Source organism: Sinohyriopsis cumingii, chromosome 11 (genome assembly GCF_028554795.1).
Source record: "Sinohyriopsis cumingii isolate HCF-2022 chromosome 11, ASM2855479v2, whole genome shotgun sequence".
Taxonomy (NCBI): domain Eukaryota; kingdom Metazoa; phylum Mollusca; class Bivalvia; order Unionida; family Unionidae; genus Sinohyriopsis; species Sinohyriopsis cumingii.
In genome coordinates this window covers 97,997,738-98,015,616 of record NC_142971.1, presented here as the reverse complement: position 1 = coordinate 98,015,616, position 17,879 = coordinate 97,997,738, and the positions used below count along the sequence as shown (strand labels likewise).

Here is a 17,879-nt window from a genome sequence, read left to right as displayed (position 1 = left end):
GTAATACATTTCAGTCTAGTATATAGACAAAGGTGGAAGCAAACATCATTGTATTTGGTCTGATTTTGGAGATCAATTTACTGACACTCGGACAATCAAAGCATGCTCTGTCTACTTATTTCTTTGAGATTTGTGTTTCTATCCTTGAAAAGAAAAAGAATCAGTGCTTGACAGGGAACTTTGAAAATTGTAAGAAAACTTCATGAGAAATGTTGAAATTACACATATTTGAAATTGCATATGTCATATAGAGGAAACAACAAACATTGAGCGTTTACGAAAACTGCAGGAGAAATGTTGAAACTATAAATATTTTAAATTGTATACGTCATCTAGGCAAAACTGCATAGGTAAGCCACTGAGCTCCTGTCTGACCACTTGACCAACCCAAGCACATTAAGTTCAGTGTAAAACGGGGGAGGGGGCGAAACAACCGAAACGTTTAAAGTTAGCTTCTCAGTTAAATTGTTAAATTTATGCCGATTAAATGCTTAAAATGCAACAACTTCTCTGGGCTTCGCCCTGTGTCTCCTATGAAGGTTTGATGCCACAGACCATTCGTCTATTTGTTTAACCCCGCTTCCCATCCCCACAGTGTATAAAGTCCTACAATTCATAACACAATAATCCAATAAGTCAATAGGTAGTGACCTGTCAACAAATGTGAATTTCGCACATAACGGCGATTTCATATGGCCGCTGAAATTTGTTTATTGTCAGTGGCACGTGTATCACTGCGCAAGATCAACCTTGTTTGCTTGTGTGTTTGAGTCCATGTCAAAGGGACTCAGACACGTGGGTAGTTTTCATTAATCCACGTGTAAAAAAATATTTGACAACTTTTCTATTGATATATTTATGGATTTATTTAATTTATTTCTACAAGAAAACATAAAAAAATAAGACTGTAAACTGTGTCTAAAATGTAATGAGTGAGTTCAGGACACTTAAAATTGTTTACAATTTAAACCTAGTAATTTTTATACAGATTTTTAAGCGAATTCAACAGTTACTGTGTTTCTTAATTTGTAAATAAAGGATATAATTAAATAAATAATTTCAAAGCGCTACTTTGTCCCATTGCTTGTTTACTGGGGAAAGAATGGATAACAACAAATAAACCATTTCCGGGCACTACTTCGTCACAGTAATTCTTCCAAATTATTTTTGCTAGTCTTTAATATATGGGATAACGGGTTCTGAATCAAATACTATATTTAAATGTTGTTTTGTGGTCAGTACATTTCTAAATCAGTGTCAAAACTGTTGTTGAATTATACTGACATCTAAAAATTTCAGAATTAAGTTCTGTCGTTGTTGAAATATAATGGAATATTCAATAGGTTTATTCTTTAAAAAATGTATTCTTTCTTTTCTTTAGTGCCAGCTTAGATAGGCCCCATAACTGTTTCAGTTACCACCTACCCACCTTCTCTAGGAGACCAGGATAACACACCTCTGAAAGAAAACTCCTGCAAAATATATTTGTATAACTCCAGTATTAGCATCTATCAACTTAACTTTTAGCTATGTGAGTCTTTGCGATACCAGAGTCGGTTACGGTAATCGTGGAGTGCAATTGAATGGAGTCGCGTTGCCTGTCAGGCAATTATTATCTAACTGATAAAATAAAATTAGATAAAACAAACTGATGTCTACTCAAAATATCAAAGCCTGACCAAACTATTAAGAACGACTGCGACCCAAATAATGATAATAACAAGCAGTTGGTCAAATGGCAGACATTGTATCAATACCATCTGATGATGAAATAAAAATATTGGGTTCATTAATCTATGTACCGCATGATTATCCTTGCAATGCAATATATATATATGTGTGTGTGTGTGTGTGTGTGTGTGTGTGTGTGTGTTAAAATCTAAACGAGCAGAATTTGCCTTCATAGTCATATTTTATTGCAGTCCCATCTAAAACATGTATAATTAGCATTATTTGTCCTCTCTGTTCTTTTCCCCTTAAAAGTTCCCATAATAAACTTAGTAGTTTTTAAAATCATCATATTTACTCCACCACAATCACAATAATCCCTCATGTCCCCCCTCCCCCGAACCACCACCTAGCAGAAGACGGGGGGGGGGGGGGGGGGGAGGGGGTACAGGCAATGTCACTTTTTAACGCATTATTGATCATGTGTGTACTAAGTGCCTTCCCAGGACGAGTCGAAGCAATGAGGCAGGTATTAAACCCACGACCCGTGGATTATGAGTCCGACGCTCAACCAAATGACTTACTAAAACTCTCCTAGCAGGAGAGGAAATTTTGGCAGCTCAGTGGCTGCGGACCCACAAATAGTAGGTGACAGGCGCTAATCCTATCCAGATGAACCTCGATCAGCTGCCGTGGTGGTTCTCTGGAAAAGGCACTCTAGTCCCCTTCCTCGGCACTTAAATAATTTGCCTTAGATATGATGATGTGTCGTTAAACGCCGTTCATTCACTCAACCTATAACGCCACCCACAAAACCCACCCCGGAGCCTTGAAGATCCATGAAACTTCTGTAATGCTTCTGGGTGAATTACAAAGTCAATTAAGTCCACAAATAGACATTACTGCCATACCATACTCACCAAAACCATCTGGAGTTCAATGTGTTAAACAACGTTATTAATAGCTTTGCAGTGTTTATGCCAAGGAGATTTGAAGAAAGCATTTGTCAGTGTAAGATGCATGTACTGTGCCATCGCACCAACACCACGCCCGTCCCCCAGCTTTCGAAAACAAGGTCAGATTGTATTGCCTTTTAATGCTGCCGTGGAACAAAACAAAACATAGACTAGCAAAAAGTTTTAAATATGGTTTACATATGGACATGACAAATTACTATTTATTTATTGTATACACTGTTTATCGTATACACTGTTTACCTCGAAACACTGAAAAAATTAATATGAACACTCCGTTATTTCAGTAGATAATAAGACTGATGATCTGTCTCTACGATGTTCCTACTTGATGGTCATCATTATGTAGAGGTAAACAGGTACAGTAATGACTGCGAACTTGAGTGTCCCTTGACTCGATTGCATACAGATGCTTTTTTTCTTTAAAGATAAGATAGTAGAGCTAAATATATTTCTCACAATAGCGCTACAACTATCACAATTGTTAGATACTTGTATCAAATATGTGTCATAAATTGTACCTGCTTCTCGACAATAATTATTCTTTCGTTAAAGAATTATGACAGTGCGATATGCACATAATGATATACTGTCTGTCCCTCATAAATACGATGATAGGCACGAAAACACAAACATGTACATTACTGACTTTCACGGAAAGGTATGGTATTTGTAGAATGTCATTTTAAAAGGTAAGAATGAGTAATACATTCGTAAAACGTGTGAGATGCCATCACTGTTTGTCGGGCAACCAGTGAATGTAACTGTACATTTATTTATCCGCCTTTACGAAGATAAAGAGGGGATATGCGCTACAGCCCGTACAGTGTGTGAGCCACTGTAGTTCAGTTGGGAGACCAGCAGGTACGTAACTAAAGGGTTGAAGGTTCTATACCTACCCGCCCATGCAAGCATGGGTCGTCTGTGTGACTTTGGCTCCCATTTCCTCTGCATGATATGTTCAATTATATATATATATATATATATATATATATATATATATATATATATATATATATATATACCAGCAGATAATAAAGTGTCTGATCAAACAGTTGTACACTCCGGTAATACGTAGCGGTCAACATTAATGTGTGTTACTCCCGATACCTCCAAAAATGGTTATTGTTGTTCTTGAGTAACGTTTGACACCTATTCGAACTACACAAACACACACACACACACACACACACACACATTGTGAGAAATGTATTTAGTTCTACTATCTTATCTTTCAAAAAAAAAAGCATCTGTATGCAATCGAGTCAAGGGACACTCGAGTTCGCAGCCAATATATACAATATCGTCAGACTTGTGCTGAATTGACTTTTATTCCGTTAAACTGTTCCAAATTGGTGCATCTGAAGCCCAACTTTGAAATTTGAAATATATATATATATATATATATATATATATATATATATATATATATATATATATATATATATACAGCCAGTCATCATAGGTGCCTGCTTCAGGACAGGACTCACCAAACAGTTGAAGGGATATACTTAAAACCGCGTGGATCTTATCGAGGATGGTTTGTTCGTGTAAACATAGTTTTAAAGTTTTAATTCACCCCCTGGGGATGGATATTAGGAGGTGCTTTAGGGGACTGGGGTAGAGAAATTTTTTAAAAGCTATGGTGCTAACCATGCATAACTGAGAAATGCGTGTGTGTGCGTGTGTGTGTGTGTGTGTGTGTGTGGTTCGAATAGGTGTCAAACGTTATTCAAGAACAACAATAACCATTTATGGAGGTATCGGAAGTAACACACATTAATGTTGACCGCTACGTATTACCGGAGTGTACAAATAGTTGATCAGACACTTTCGTAGCCGATCCCACCTATTCAGCAGCACATAACGGCATGTCCCTGTCCCCATCATTTGATGGTGATAAAAATTGTTTGTATCGTAATTAAATTGTGTGTTAGCACTATTGGATCAAAAACATCCTTTCAAATACTACTCATGTCAATAACAATATTATGACGCAAATAAATATTGTGATTTACAATATCATCAGACTTGTGCTGAAATGACTTTTATTCCGTTGAAACTGTTGGTGCATTTGAAGCCCAATACGCAGAGTATTGTGCATATAAACATTTTCAGACGAGGCTGGAGGAAAGTATTTTCACTAAATTAATCAACCACTACATCATCACATGTAGGGATATCATAACATGAAATTCAAACTTAAAATAAGTGGACCTGTCGTTTTATCCTGACACTAGGCCGACCAGTCCTAACACTAACTTCTTAATGATGAGGCCAAGCGAAGCAGCTGTTAGTTGTTGTTGTTGTTGTGGTGGTGGGGTTTAACGCCATTTTTCAGCACATGATAGGCTATACATGGCGGCCAGTATTAATGGTGGAGGAAGAACCCGGGAAAACCCCAAAAAGAACCACCTACCCACGAGAAGCTACTGGCAAGCTTTCTCACATACCCACATTGGCTGAATCCGAGACTCGAACCGCCGCAGACAGAGGTGAGATGGCAGTGATCCGTAACGAAGAGCGCTTTAGACCACTCGGCCACTCGGGGCCCCCAGCAGCTGTAAGTACCATTTTTGTTAGTCTTTTGTATGACTCGGCGGGGGATCAAACCCACGACCTCCCGCATCCGAAGCGGACGCTCTACCCACTAGTCCACCGGAGCTGTATATTAAACAATGAATTTATGGATTCATTTTGAAATATTTAAACTGCATTATATATGGCAGGCACAGGGTGGTTGAATGACCGATAAAATGACCTAACATAATAACTGTTGTAGAAAACGAGCCTTTATTACTGTCAAATTACAACCTATTTGTGGGACCCAGACTTGTAAGTTTTTATTTTACACTTTTAGTTGTATTAGATATAACGTTTGCTGATATCCCTGTTACTGTAAAAACCTTTACAACTCAAAACGGCTTGAGTGAAATATTATGCAATATGTGTCATACAAAGTAACACACACCCTGTTTTACATTTTTCTCAAGATTTGTATCACGATCATTCTAATCAATTATGACCATGCAAGCCTGGGTGATTAAATCATCCAGCTTAAAAGGTGCCGCCTACTTGTGATATTTAACGTGATTGTTTAAGACAATTATAAATTTCGACTGTTGTAAGTCGAATAATAAGGCACATGAAGCAAAACAATAAATACTTCCACACACAAACAGATACACACATATAATAAAATAACAGTTTTTGTATCTTGTTTTTCTATAGCTACATAATAATTTCTTGTTCAATGAGCGACAGATTCAAATTACATTGTTCCTGTATGCAATACAGGTGAGTGTGCAAGCACTGCTAAAACGGTTGTGTGTGAGTCAACTGGGAAGTGGTTGTCCTATGTTGGCCGAAGGTTCAGTTCTGTTTCAGTATGTTTGACAAGAATGCTTCCCTAAATTGTATAAGCGTGGACTAGCAAATCTTCTTGGGAAAATGTTTACCTTCGTTCATGCAATCTGATTAAAATCAGATCTCCATTGTCGACATAAAAATGTGACAGCAACCGCCGTGGGGGTCATATTCTAGTGATCTTTGAATTAGCCAATGGAAATGTAGCTTTCATAAATCGTTAGACACACATTGATGCTCTTAGCCAACACTGCTCAATCTCCCAAACGCTAAGATATGTCTTTATCTGATTGTCTGATAAAATTAGTGATTATGGTTGCTGTCAGATCGTTACATAGGACAGTGGAGATAGAATGTTAATTAGATAGTTCGTTCATGATACATCCAGCAAAAGTTAACATTGCTGTTATCAATACTGCACTGTCTTTGTCTTAATCGCGTTGAATATGCCGCTGTTTTCTGAGATGTTGCATTAAAATAATGCAATATTTATAAATTTCCAATATATAGTTTTAAGAGCTTTCGATTTGAAGAAATATGAGTATACTCTATCGACTGCAAAACCAATGAAAGTGCAACGTCTTTTGAAAGCATTGATTCACTCTTCAGCTGGTAATCATTAAAATATCTACATTATAAACAGACAATCAAAGAAATAATAGTCAGCAGGAAACTCAAAGTATTACTCCGTGAGAAAGTTGATATAAAAGTGTAATCCTATTGTTTCCCGGAGGAGGGGGTGTGAAATAAGAAAGTTGTTGAGTTAAATTACACTAGTCAAAAGACTGCGTAACGAATCATATTATTCGTATTTTTGTGATTCTGTGCTAAGCAAACTGCAGTACTCTGCTTAACCCATATAAGAGAACCAGTCCATCAGAAATACTTCATTTGACGTCGACAGAAAAAAGGCAGCTTTTTACGTCCTTCTTTGGATGCCAGGAGAAAAAGCAGCTTGTTACCTACGGATTCCGTACATATGATACAGACCGGGCATGAAGCCATATCCCGATTTCACATGCAGGTCGTTATGCCGATGGTATCCTTGACGACTACAAAAACATCCTCATAATGTAAGTTTTAGCAGGATGCCAGCATCCAATAAATACTCAGAGAGACAGATAATTTTGGATGGAGTACAGCCATTTTATACCCCATGTTCTGTCTTATTGTCAGGTACTTTGATTATCAGATAGGTAAGGTTCTCTCTGCTGATGAGCACGCTTACAAACGTGATTCTTGAGAATATCTTACAAGAAAATGGTCATTATAGCAAACTTTACGGTGTTAATCTGAAAATCAACTGCAAATTTAAGTGACCCGCTTTACTTGTCGTAGCTTACAACTCGAGATGCATATGCATACAAAGAAAAAAGACTGAAAATGGAATTTATATATGGAAAATAAGACGTATCAATTTCTTTTAGGTTAGAATATAAATCAGCATTGAATACATTTTGTACCCAATCTGTGTGCTTCTTTGAGCCCGTACACTTTAAATATCGTACGAGGACAGACATATTGTCGAAGAACGGAGTCTCAAAATAACAACAACAACAGCAACAAAAATATTGTGCAAACTGTCTTGAAGTTTCGTGCACTTGACGAATCTATTTGACCAATAAATGGCCGGTTCTTACGATGGCATTCACGATATTTGGCAACGCACCAAATAACTTTCAAAAGCAAATTTGTAGATATTTATTAATAATTTATTATCATTGCAAGCCTCAAAGCATTCAAATCATGCTTCGTACAGGTCAGATAATATACTTTAATGTATATTTGACCACGAGATCCATGGTCAATGCAACATGAAAATAAATACGAACGTACGTTTCATATGTGGTTTAAAACCTGGCAATAATCTAATAGTTTGTATGATTTCCTTAATTTGATGAATTGAATATTATAAGTATCGTCAAGCTAATTGTGACCATCGATCATATTTTGAGGGTGTGGATTGTGAGTCTTCATTGAGGGATTGGTCTGACTCAAATGAGACGACTGCTGTCCCAACGCCATAATTGGGAAGGAGAAAATGTGAGTGTTGTCGAAGAGTGTCCCATTTCGACGGTCATTAGATGCAAAGGTTCACTGTAGAATTTGACTTGCTCATTAATGTTGCGAAACCCATAACTTCCTTCCAACTCGATCATGACAATTTCTCTACAAGATGATTTGGGCAGCTTTAATTAAGCATATTTATATAGCAGTACATGTGTGTGTGTGTGTGTGTGTGTGTGTGTGTGTGTGTGTGTACCCTTATGTAGCTGTACATAATACCCGTATGTAGCTGTATACATAACCTCTGTGTGTGTGTGTGTGTGTACCCTTATGTAGCTGTACATAATACCCGTATGTAGCTGTATACATAACCTGTACCCACCTACAACCGGTGTAAATTAATATCTCCAGTCAAATAATGTGTTGGAGGATTAGGACGTAGGTTCTTTGGCCTTAATTATTGATAAAGACGAACTGTTCACAGATGGAGGCGGGTTTTACGCAAAAATGTACGCAAGTAAAAACAGATGTTTGGAATGGGTATTTGTAATCCTTGTAGAATGAGTGGTATGCACGAAGGGTGTATTCAAAATTGAATATGCTAGGAAATAGGCAAGTAATGCACTCGAGCACACGAAACTAGACGGAAAAGCGGCCACGAGGCGATACGTATGTTGTTATTGTTGTTATGGGTTTAACGCCACGTTTCAGTACATGATACATGGTGACCAGTATATTTGGTTGAAGAAGAACCCGGTCGAACTCCGGGAAGAACCAACGACCCACGGGAAACTGCTGGCAAACTTTCTTACATACATACATTGTCCGAGTCCAAACCACTCGAACCCACGCGGACAGATGAGATCTTAGTGATCTTGAAAAGCGAGCCCCTTCGACCACTCATCTACTCTCGTATGCGAGCATACGAAATCTTTGCCGTGTATTAACGAATTTAACCAGAAGACATGACGTGTGTGTGTGTGTGTGTGTGTGTGTGTGAGAGAGAGAGATAGAGAGAGAGAGATAGAGAGATAATGTGTATGTGTTAGCGTGCAAGCGCGAGCTCGCGCCTACATCTGTCCATTTACTACCTCATCTCAATGCGTATTTTGCAAGAGTAAAAATAAATATTTTACATACTTTTTTCACCAACGTAATATTTTCTTGCAAAATTGTATGTCCCTCATCTAAATAAAATCAAGAGTAACAGCCATTTTCGTCACGTACAACTACACAACCTTGAACACGTTGGTTTTCTATAAAGTATCTTTGAATTCAATGGGGCGGACAGACGCTTCGATGGACTTAGATTGTTTTATTACCTGCAATTCTTGTTAAGTCTAACTGATACGAAGGAACACGAAAGCCACATTTTTCATTGTAAAACTAACCAATCGCCAGAGTAAACATAGCCGCGCCTACTCATTTAGCAAAGTAAGTCATGTTAAATTACAATATGTTATGTTGTTACAAAGTCCGTTTGAATCAGTGTTATTTTAAATATACATGTAAACTTCCATGAAGAATGGTTGAATAATGTATGATATAAACTGACAGTCGGCTAAGTGATGGAAATCAGACGTGGTTAGGGGTCAAGCTTCCGGTATGTCTGTAAATCACATAATGCATCGTACCCTTTTCGTCGAGTATTGGGTTCGCAGTCGAGAGTATGTGCACTAGAAATGACTAATAAAACCGCGCTACCGTATTTGCTGCAGTGTTTTGGGAATATGCACGCTTTGTCTTTCGCTATGGTAACAGAATACGACCCTTACACAATCTTTGCACTCCATGACCCGGTATGTTCATTTCATTCCGACACTGAAGGTGCTGATAAATCGAGGTTTGCGTGGGAGCAAAAATCTAGACATTTCAGGAGTCTGAAAGTCAGCAAGCATTTTTCTACATTGATGTGTTCAGATTTTGTTGCAGCAAGCCATATTCTTTTCGCTACCTGCAGATACAAAAATGGAAACAAGCCAGCATGCTGAAAGTTTTCACTTTTTATTTTTAACTGATAAATTCTTCCTCGTCTTGAAGAGAGATTCCACAAAAAGGTTTGTTCCTTAATATTACATAAAGGTAAAAACGAATTTGCAATACATTCTGAAGTATTCTTACATTTTTATTGCAAGAAAGGATTTATTTATATCCCGCCACCATAATTATATTGGAGTGAGCATGCGAAAGATTCCTCCTGACAACCCCAACCCAACCCAAAGGCAATTAAGGCATTATTTTCTTAATACGAGATAAGTGGGATGTATAAAACTAGAAAAGAGATAAATATAACGGAGAAAATGAAAAGATTAACCGTATTTTTCGAGGTTATGATATTGTCATCATGGTATTCTAATTAGCCTGATTACAGTCGCAGTCTCAGACATAATGTATTTTATGCAGATCTGAGTTTTAATCCATCTGGATAATCTGCGTGATTAGACTGGATAATCTGTGTGATTACGGAGTTTTAATCAGACGGTATAATCTTTGTGATTAGTCACTAAATGTATCAGACTGGATAATCTGTGATTAGTCCTGAGTTTTAATCAGACTGAATAATCTGTGTGATTAGTCCTGAGTTTTAATCAGACTGGATAATCTGTGTGATAGTCATTAAATGTATCAGACTGGATACTCTGTGTGATTAGTCCTGAGTTTTAATCAGACTGGATAATCTGTGATTAAACCTGAGTTTTAATCAAACTGGATAATCTATGTGATTAGTCATTAAATGTATCAGACTGGACTAATCTGTGTGATTAGTCACTAAATGTATCAGACTGGATAATCTGTGTGATTAGTCACTAAATGTATCAGACTGGATAATCTGTGCGATTAGTCCTGAGTTTTAATCAGACTGGATAATCTCTGTGATTAGTCCTGAGTTTTAATCAGACTGGATAATTTGTGTGATTAGTTACTAAATGTATCGAATTATAAGTAAGAAACCCAATCTAGCTGCACAACAATAATGTCGGAGACAAAATATCACATATGACTATAACATTACGTAACGAAGACAATTAAGGTCGGGGACAAAATATCATATTTGACCATATCATTATGTGACGAGGTCAATTAAGGTCACATATGACCGAAACATATGTGACGAATTCAGTGTGATAAACCCTTTACTTTTCTACCAGGAAATGGTGTGGTGAAGGTGAAGGGTTTCCAAACCCCAAAGACCGTTATGCCAACATGCCATGAACGCTGCATTACATTAAGGTCCTGACACTTACACGGTAACACATAACTAAAATGGTAAAAATACACATTATTGGGATTTACGTCATTTAAGGCAGTTACGTGCATGTACGATGAAGTTCAGATACAGAACCACAATCTAAATTTATGTGACAATTTAATATTTTGAAATTTAAAAAAAAACTAAAGGTTGCGTTGCAACGGTATACACATATTGTGCGATTGTATCGAGCTATCTTACAGCTGTATCCATTATCGTTGGAGTGCTAGAGTTTGTTGATGCAACGGTAACTTTTGCCACAGCAACGATTAATTGTACCGTTGTAACGGTATTTTAAACACTGGTATTGGTGTGATGGTGTTGGTTTCCATGGTATATGAATAATGCTGTAACGATATTCACCCGCGATTGAAACGATATTGATTCTAAATTATTTTTATTCTGATTCAATTTTTTTTTCCTTTGGAGAGGTTTATTTTACAATGGTTGCTGCAATCTTTTAGTTGCTACCTTACAACGTTAACATCAACGTTTAAATTGTAATATATGGTGTTGGCATTGCGACGATACAAAAGTGCTACTATAACAGTGATATTACCGTTGCAGCGATCAAAATATACCATTTCAACGACCAAACTAATACTGGATTTAGCGCTACAAAATAAAGGAAAAGATAACAGTGCCGCTCCCACCCCCAGTTTTCCATGGTCAGAGTAGAAGAGAACTTGTCAAGAAACATAGGGTAAGTTCCTGATATGAAATGACCTTAGGACACGTATCAAAACCCTACCATTGCTGTGTTTACAAGCCTGCTTTCGGCATCCGACGGACGTCCACTCACGCGCTAGACACTCCAGATAATTTAAATTTATACTGGCAATTACTTTACGCATTTATTTTTCCAAAGTTAAGAATTGTTAACTTCTCGAGAAAATTAGAAATCTTACAAAATACAACAATAAGCCAAGCAATCAGAACGTCCTATGTCATTTAGTTTGCATTCTAGAAAAAAATACTTCGAATATAAGTAGCCATAATGTATAGCCTTCATGTCAGTAGTTGTTATTACGTCATAGTTCTATAGATGTCAAATCGATTCGATGAAATATCACCAATAACAGCAACATTAACAATAATTTAAAGTTAATGAAACTGAAACATTTATTCATTTTCTTTTTTTTTTCTCATTCCATCACTCGAAAGTAGCGGAGGTAACGTTAATATTAAAAGAGCATGGGTAGTCGAAATAACCTAGAATATGATTTTTAACGTCTGTCTTTAATTATCTGGATCTAATCACATTTCTAGTTCAAAACTTCTAATTTTGGATATATCACAAACTAGTATCATTCAGCAGTTTAAAATAACTGATACAGATTTACTTAGATACGAATCCCTGGAACCCAGCCAAAACCAGAAAATAAATACCGGAAGTGTGACGCAGTAGTCACCAATGAGACTTTGGGCGACTGTTTGTGGGATTTCGCCCAACACCAAGAAAACGGTGTCATTGGTTCTGGACCATTCCTGAGTAGGCTCGCCCAAAACACTCGAGTTTATCTCGTAATATATACATAGTGGTTCCACGCTTGACATGTTTCGCAATCTTTGTTCGTGTAAACTCACGCGTCAGAGGTGGCGTGGGTTCTCAGCCCGTAAACGAGGTTCTTCGCGGTTTTCGAACAAGGATCTTGTTGTTAGGACACGAAGAAGCACAATAACATTCTACTCGGGACAAGAACATTATTGTCGGATTTCGCTCAAGGACACCCAGGGTCAAAACCCGCTCTCTTCAGCTTTCGTCGCTGTGCACTGCCAAGTCAAAATTATTTGAATCGTATCAGAAAGAGACGAGCATGTTCTGAATTCGATACACAGAATCAGAACATCCTCAGCCTTCTCTCTGGGCTTGAGGGAATTTAAAAACAGCTATATTTTTAATCCTAGTTACGTTTTTATCAGATGCAACAGAAATGTCAAACGAGTTTGCATCTGGGGACCAATCAAGAATATATCACAATGACTACTTCGGACTCTCACCTGAAAGAGACGAGAGTGTTCCGGCTATTCTTCGAAGTTACGTTGACTCTACTGTTCGTCTACAACATGGCTCATAAACAAATAAACCGATATCTGTGAAGATGAATTACTTTACAAATTCTGGCAAACACATTGCCGGAAGTGCGGTATGTTCAAGTGCGCGCTTGCGCAAATAGACATAGCTCTCACGGCTGTCATGGCTGACTTTCGTGTGACATGAAAACTGTCCGCTTGAAAATATTCCAAGAGATAATGTTATTCACAACCTGCTGAAATTACACTGTTCTCTCAGTTTTCGCTTACGAACACAATGTCGCCTGGTTACGATAGCAGTTTGTAACACATATAAGAACGAAGTGAAAAAGTTATAATGTCGTTTTTAGCTAAGGACCCATACATTTTTTTCCTAAACTGAATATACATTACCCTTTTAAAAGAGATCGACTAGTCTGGACGCCATTCAGATGTATCTTAGCATACGGCAACGAGCATAAATTTACTTTTTTTTGCCAAGGATAGTTGTCGTCCAGATAAAAGAAAATTTGAAATATTCATTCTTGTGCACACTGCAAAGTACCTATGGCTTCTAATATAAAATTATGTATCAAATTATCAATATCTGAATATAAAATCATACTGGTGATGGAAAACATATCAATACCACTCAATCGGGCGAGTTTTTACCAGAGCTTGGAATGGATTACCTAGAACATGAAAATGAAAAATATTGAAAATCTTACTTCTTTTTGGTCTTCCACAAATAAAATCCAGGTGACTGCGAATTTTGTACCCAATATTCCTAAACACAGCTTATTTTCTTCTCCGAAATTTCAAGGCGAATCTTGATGTAACATGGAGGATGTAAGCAAAGAGGCTGCGGAAGAACATTGGCAGTTCGACCTCTCCAACATGTAGCCAAACAGGGATGGTATATAAATAATCTTCTCAAAGACTGGTTGGTAGGAAATACGAGTCGGCTTCTGTAGTAATTTCGATTCTCGCAGATAAACAGAAGCTGACGGGCGCGTGCTCGCAACTCCCTCTGCCAAATTTGGAGCGGGACTGTAATACGAGAGCGCGAACCTGCGGCAGTCGTATGAAGAGCTCCGTCTGTAAACTCATCCTTTTATAATCAGGAGTGTAAGAGTTCTTGAAAATAGCCCAAAACAAAGTCAGGGTTGCGGGGGGGGGGGGGGGTATAAGGTACTGATTAGCCTGCTGCTACCAGTCTGAGGATTCCAAAGTACTGAGGGAATGTATCTATCAGTTCTGTGTTGACATCATCAGAGGTTTGGTAAATGCTTTTGGCCACAATTATATGATGCTCCGAATCAACATATTAAAATAGATCTTAGGATTTTCCATTCCCAACGTTTTTGCTGAACGAATCATAGTTAAAAAGGTCTGTCTTAGAAGTACGCATCCACCTAAAAATAGGAGGTTATTTCGCACGCTAAGAATATTCTCTGAGTATTCCCTTTCCATGTGGTCATTACAGGACTAATGTCTGGCGTGAAATTGTCATGTGTTAATTTACTGATTAAAATCTTCGTAGACAAACAAAACAATGGAAAGAAAAATTCTATGACCATAATACTCGTTATGTTTTCAAACGCATTTAAAGACAGTTAACGACACATTTTATTTGGAACTTTAATCGTATAAATTTAACTTGCAACCGGAATCTAGAAGTGTTGATATTTTTAAGCGATAGGTGATTTACTCATAATAAGCAAAATATTTTACAATCTGAATCGAGCCCATGATCCATTCTCTCAGTGAAGGCCCGTTTTAGTCAATCGATAGCTGTTAACCAATATCCATTATATCAATGTAGGCCCATTATAGTCAGTCGATAGCTGTCAACCAAGATTCATTATATCAGTGTAGGCCCGTTTTAGTCACTCGATAACTGTTAACGAAGATCCATTATATCAGTGTAGGTCCGCTATAGTCCACTTTAAATAACAGCGATAACAGATTAACAGTCCCTTAAAGAACTCACTTAATTTATGTTTCTTATCTTGAAGCATCAGGATGAGAAAGATTACATTTTTGTTTTTAGTACTGTCATCCCCACCCTTCTAAATCTGCAGGAATGCAAATTAAACGTGTCCTCTGTAAAAACCCGATCAGCAAGGAAGCGCTGTTCCCTTTTAATCTCGCTTTCTTTTTCCTTTCTATTCTTCGTCTCCTTTCTTTCATTTTATCAAGCTATACATTATACACAATGCCCTCCTTGTATCTTCTTTCTTTATATCATTCTAATATGCTATTATGTTGATCATTGTGTATCTTTGTTGCGTTATATACCATTGCTAAATGCTAGTGTTTAATTGAGATGTTATTCAATTTGACTAATGAACAATTTAATTTTCTTCTCATTAAATTCAATATCATCATCCATATACATGTATATGCACATACCTTCACACGTAGTTACACTCCTTGCGTCGTCAACGGATGAGAGAATTATAGACCATCTGCCTTTGTTATAACTTTATAAGCAGTGGCGCACTAAGGTAATAAGGGTAAATGGTGACCCGAGGCGATGATGATGGCCCTACGAACGATTTCCTGAAATTTAATTTTTATAAACTGTTATGGCGCCCCAAACCTCTGGCGCTGCCACCAACCCTATTAGTACTCTACAGCTGTTTTGCCCCTCCCCCCATCGTTAGTAATCTACAGGTTATAAGCCATCGGCTTTCGTTATAACACTATAAGCCATCAGCTTTCGTTATTACATTATAAGTTTATAAGTCATCGGCTTTTGTTATAACTTTATAAGCTATCGGCTTTCGTTATTACATTATGTCATCGGCTTTCGTTATTACATTATGTCATCGGCTTTCGTTATAACATTATAAGCCATCGACTTTCGTTATAACATTATAAGCCATCGGCTTTTTTTTTTACAACATTATAAGCCATCGGCTTTTATTATAACTTTATAAGCCATCAGCTTTCATTATTACATTATAAGTCATCGGCTTTCGTTATAACATTATAAGCCATCGGTTTTTTACAACATTAAAAGCCATCGGCTTTTGTTGCAACATTTTAAACCATCAGCTTTCGTTACTACATTATAAATCATCGGCTTTCGTTATAACATTATAAGCCATATTCTTTTGTTGTAACATTATACGCCATCGGCTTTTGTTTAACATTATAAGTCATCGGCTTTCGTTATAACATTATAAGCCATCGGCTTTCCTATAACATGTTGTCTTTCACATAGTACATCATGCCATTTCCAACTAAACAATTATAAAATAAAATATGTTTAAACTAAACCAAAAGTACCCTTTGACACGTAAAGAGTTAGTGTACATCTTTAAATAGACTGCAAGAACTTGGAATATTGGAGACGACTGCAGTCTACTGCCAGTACATAAATATTATGTGATTACGTTGAAAATGGGTTGTACGCAGTCAATCCCCATATGCTGTAAGTTTTGGTAATTTATGTCAAATATTTAAAACTATTTGCTAGTAATTGAGAATAAAGGAGCTTGACCCGGAAAAACCTCCAGTTAGTACAGAATACAACAATGGGCTAACCCAACATGTTGATAGAACCGTAGGATATAAGCAGCAGATCCTTCCATGTCACAGACGACTGCTTTTCTCTGATAAAATGTCATGTCTCCTTGCCAAGCCAAGAAATGCAACTAATAAGGAGGAGACATTATGCTATATTACATTGCCAATAGAATACAAACTGTAGATATGATTACTAACAATGATAATGATATACCATCGTATACACAACACGAAATTATACAATTTTATTATCGGCCACATAGGAAATGAAAGCAATGACTAAAGATGATAATCTCCAAGTTATGAAACCAAATTAATTCAAGAGTGCAGAAAAATGAAAACCACCTGTAACATCAAATCCTGGAAAACGTTGGAAAACATCATCAAACTAGTCTGACAGTGGCGTAGCATCGGCCCCAGCAACTCAAAGGGAGCCCAACATTCCTACAGAGCAATTGTTTTTATTGGGATTGGAATCAAAATGAGTTTTGCGAAGGGGGACAAGCTCAGAATGTCTTTCTACGCCACTGTAGCCAGACGACAAAATGAAACAGCTACGACGACGTTCATACAAAAATGTTGTTGATGGAGCGATAAATCTGATTCATGGATAGGAAAAGTATAGTTTACATCTTACATACAACTATCCTTTAGCTATTGAGATAATATCTCACTCCAGAGGGGACAAACTGCTCGTGATATGTCAGCTTGTCATGGTTCAATGGCCTGTGTTTTAAGTAAATGTCATTTCCATCTAATACTACTGTGTAGGTACGCCAGTCTATTTACATTCATATACATGTACAATATATAATATGTTACATGTCTGTAGCAAAAGAAAAAAAGTCACACCCATCACAGCTTAATTGTAATTTGATAGACAAAAATAACCGAAACATGACAGAAAAATCACATGTCTGCAGTGAGTACACTAATACTGGAATTTTTCAGAATCAGGCCTCCAGTATATTTATCATTTTAATCGACATTTTCGGATATAGGCAAGAAGTTAAAAAGCCTATATGCGTAAAACTAGTTTAACAACCATTTTAATTATTTCAGCG

At 37.1% G+C, this 17,879-nt stretch overlaps 1 protein-coding gene across 7 annotated transcripts in view; it reads right to left on the bottom strand.

The window, feature by feature from the left end:
• LOC149789084 (filamin-A-like) overlaps positions 1 to 14,328 on the bottom strand; it is a 226,899-nt gene extending 212,571 nt beyond the window's left edge. For 6 of the 7 annotated variants that reach the window (XM_089975267.1, XM_089975270.1, XM_089975269.1 and 3 more), the window contains exon 1: positions 14,007 to 14,328. The gene's annotated coding sequence lies outside the window, so the exon portion shown is untranslated. The remainder of the gene's footprint in view (positions 1 to 14,006) is intronic. The other variant, XM_089975274.1, reaches the window with a different exon arrangement.
• Positions 14,329 to 17,879: the final 3,551 nt, after the last annotated feature.